The sequence below is a fragment of the Bidens hawaiensis genome, unplaced genomic scaffold, assembly GCF_021521415.1.
Source record: "Bidens hawaiensis isolate Kalapana, Puna unplaced genomic scaffold, B.hawaiensis_p1.1 tig00044863_1, whole genome shotgun sequence".
In the NCBI taxonomy this organism is placed as follows: Eukaryota; Viridiplantae; Streptophyta; class Magnoliopsida; order Asterales; family Asteraceae; genus Bidens; species Bidens hawaiensis.
The window spans coordinates 54,287-58,487 of record NW_027497985.1 but is presented as its reverse complement, the minus strand read 5'-3'; positions in this window follow the sequence as shown (position 1 = coordinate 58,487).

Below are 4,201 nucleotides of genomic sequence, written 5' to 3'. Positions count from 1 at the left end.
ATACCCTGAGAACCCGATGTCCGCGTCTGACAAGGACGATAAGAGTACTGCTGGCGAGTGCCAGTGTGCTCTTTCTGTCGACCTTTATCAGTACATCGTCAAGAAGTTCATGCTCGAGCCTTTCGAGCCTGAGTTTCCTGAGCCTCACCAGACGGTGTATGATGCCCCCAAGGGCAAGATAGGGGTGTATGCTGCATTCTTCATCTATGGGAATCTCAGGTTCCCATTGACGAAGTTTGTGTACCGTGTTTTGGAGAAACACGGTGTACACTTAACGGATGTGCACACGATGGCGATCGCAAAGGTTCGCCACTTTGAATGGGTGTGCCACATTCTGGGCGTTGAGCCCCGCGTCAACCGCCTGATGACCTTCTATTCCTGGAGGTGCATCCAGGGCTGGTACACCTTGATCACTCGGATCAAGGGTTTGAAGATCTGTGCTACCGAGCGCAGTCTTCAGTCTTGGAAGCAGGAGTTCTTCTATATCTATGCCCATGTCGTCCCTATTGCGATGACATTCAAGAATGGGAGGGCACTCCCCAACCTTCACGCCTCCAACTACCAGGAGACTGAATGGTTTACCAAGATCTCCCGGATCCAGACTCCGGTTTACCGCTTTGCGGAGTCTGGGATGGTGATGCTCGGGATGAGCCGTGTATGGAAGGATGCCGGTTCTGGGACGCCGCAAATACCTATCATCCTTGAATACGGTTCGAATTCTATTCCTTATGGTATGCTCCATCTCTTTTTGCTGATTTAGGGTTTTTCTTCTAACTGTTTTTCTGTTTATTTTCAGAGGGGAACAACTTGCAGTCGCTTCTGCAACCGCGTGAGAGCGGTGGTCCCGCTCGGCTGGGTACTCGTGCTCTTGATGAGAACGAGTTGCCCATTTTGGAGCAAACGGCGGATAGGTTCGTGGAGGTCTACCCGCCGGGCCATGAGATTTTAAGCGCCACGCGGCCAGGTAAGGGATTCTTTAACCCTCGCCCTCTTCATGCTCAAACCTCTGCTGGAGTTTCCCTAATTTTATCATCTTCTGATGAGAGATCCGCAGATGGGCCTTTCTTCGTGAGGAAGAAGAAAGCTGCCGGCGTGAAGGGCAAGGCGAAGGTTGCCTCCACCGCCGATCAGGGAAATCGGTCCGATTCGGAGACCGAAAGTGAGGAGGTGGCGGGGAACCCTGGTGAGACCATTGTCACGGGGGTTGGGACAGCTGTCACCTCCGAGCAGCCAAGCGTTACGACGGTGACTGGCATGAAGAGGCCAGTTCCATCGGGTTCGTCCCCGCCCGTCAGAACCTTCAAGAATAGGAAAACCCGTAAGTATACTTTTTATCTTACCCGCAATTCTTTCCGCCATTGTTTTTAATATTTTGTTATCTTCATGCAGGCGTGGATGCAACCGCATTCCAAAGTGGTGCGGGAATGAGCAGTTCTGGACCCACGACGGTAGGTTTGGTCAACCTACCCGAGGCGATGACCCAGGCAGCTGCGCCTGTTTGCAGTGTTGGTTCCGTTGTTCATCCCGTTGAGGCAACTGTTCCGATTGTGACGTCATCTCCGCCGGCTGTCAGTGCCATCTTCACTGCATCCTTCACTGAGTCGGCGGTGATTTTTGCTGCGGGCTCCTCCGCAGCGGCGGCCACGGTTGTGAGTTCACCTCCAGTGAGTTCACCACCGATGGTCTCTACCGCGGCGGCTTCAATCGTGCCTCCGGCACCGGCGACTAGCTCGTCCCCGGCCGGTTCATCAGGTATGTTCAGTGTTGGGGCTTCTAGCCAATCTCTGCCTCCTTCCCATCTGCCTGACCTCTTGGATGGATATCCCTTAGGTTCGGGTGATGGGTTTGGCGGCTACCGACCTGTTGTCGACCCTACAGGTGCGTAGGGTTCTTTTGGCTTTTTTTTTTTTTTTATATATATATCATCTTTTCCTAACTGTTTTTTGTTTTTACAGTTTCGGATTCCAATGAGGTGTATGTTCCACGGTGGAACATCCGCCGGGGAACAACCCTTCGAACGGCTGTGGACTGCGTCGAGTGGGCGCGTCACGCAGCCCCAAGTGGTGCGTTGGGGGAAGCCATGTCTAGCTACCAGGAGGGTAGGCTGGCGAATGAGCTTCGGATTCTCCTTGCCCGGATGCAGCCGCGCGTCGAGTTGCTTTGTCGTGAAAACGACAAGTTAAAGGCGTCGCGTAGCCAGGAAGTGGCTCAGGCGCGGGCTATCCGGGAGGAGAACAGGAGACTTGCCGCCATTGCTGTGGAGAAGGAAAAGGCCTTCAAGGCCCTCGAGGTTGAAGTTCAGGCCCGGCTCGAGGCCCGTTCCAAGGCTATCCAAGCTGTTAACAAACAGCTTAGGTTGGCTAAGGAGACTGCACGGAACGCAACCGAAAGGGCCACCAAGGCTGAAGCTGTTGCTGAGCCTCTGCGCGCCGAGAATGAGGAGTTTAGAGCCAAACTAGAGAGACTTCAGCAGGCTCATGATGCTTTGGCTTTAAAAGATGCCAAGAAACTCCAAGAGCTCCTAGACCAGAAGGGTATGCTTGACCGCACTGAGCGTAAGCTGAAGGGCGTTGAAGAGGCTGCTGCTAAGGAAGTGTTGCTTGCCAACCTTAACAAAAATGAAGCCGAACGCGCCCGTGACCAAGCTCAAGCTGCCCTCCAGGAAGCTCTGATTACCAAGGAATGGCTTCTACGAGAAGCGTTGTCGCAGGTATGCGTAGCTTCATAATATCTTTACGCTTTTCTTTATACTTAGAAAAGTTTTTGATACATATTTTTTTTTGTAGGTTGTGCATCGGATCTTCACGAACACATCTTATGACGATGCCATGAGCGCAGCCCTCAACGCTTCCCATGAGGATGGGGAAAAGGTTGGTTTCTTGCTTGGTCTGGGGTTTGTTGAGAAGGGCATCCCGCCTTCCAAAAACGTTGTATGACTTGCTCATGCATATTATAAATGTTTGTGCGGGTAGGACCGTCACTTTCACTTAATGGCTTGCGTTATAAACGTTGTATGACTTGCTCATGCATATTATAGTTTAATTTGGCACTTGTTTTGCCTCATAAACAATATATGATTCGCTCATGCATACTTTAGTTTAACTTAGCAATTTTCCAAGTGTTTTGAATAAGTTAACCTTTCAACGCTTGGTTGTCAATAGGTTAGTGTTCAGTTTCCTCTATCATGATTGTGCGGGTAGGACCGTCACTTTCATTTAGTGGGATGACCAAACTTCACCTATAACTGACCTGCGTGAAGGTTTTCCTCATCTTTTCCTTAGAAATTTTTACCGTTTTTTGTGTTTATGCGGGTTTTGTCGCCTTCCACACGCAACGACTTACTTCTTTTCACACTTATTTATGCGGTGAATACCGGCATATCAGTGTTTTGAATAAGTTAACCTTTCGACGCGCGGTTGTCAATAGGTTAATGTTCAGTTTCCTCTATCATGATTGTGCGGGTAGGACCGTCACTTTCATTTAGTGTGATGACCAAACTTCACCTATAACTGACCTGCGTGAAGGTTTTCCTCATCTTTTCCTTAGAAATTTTTACCGTTTTTTGTGTTTATGCGGGTTTTGCCGCCTTCCACACACAACGACTTCCCCACTTATTTATGCGGTGAATACCGGCATATCAGTGGTCAGATCATAAGTATAAATGTAAGACCATCAGCGTCAATGTGATAAGGAGAATCATTTCCATTAGAAGTGGCTCTAGGCCTTTTCTTTACAAATTTGGAATTGATTTACATGCAGCCTGTGTAATTGAACTCCCTTCCATGTTCTTGGGATGGGGGTGTCATCGAGCCTTTCGAGCCGATATGCACCTGGTTCGGAATCTCGTTGTTTACGCAGTATGTAGTCTCCCACATTGAGGCTGCAGTTTCATCCGTGTTTTCCCCAACTGGGGTTCTACACGCATTAGCCTGCTTAGCGTCCATTACGTCATGAGGTGAGTGAGTTTCCCATCTCTGACAAATGTCTCGACGACATCTTTCAAGGATATGCATTCCTCAGTGGTGTGACCTTTTGTCCCGTGGAAGTCACAGGACTTGCTCTGATCAGCGTTGTGACGCTGTCGGACTATTGGAGCCTTTGGCCATGGGAGCCTCTCGGTGGCAAATATTTCGGTGACGCTTTTGGTGAGTGGCGTCCATCTGGAGTTCCGGTTCGACGACTGCATGTTATCCCTTCCGCC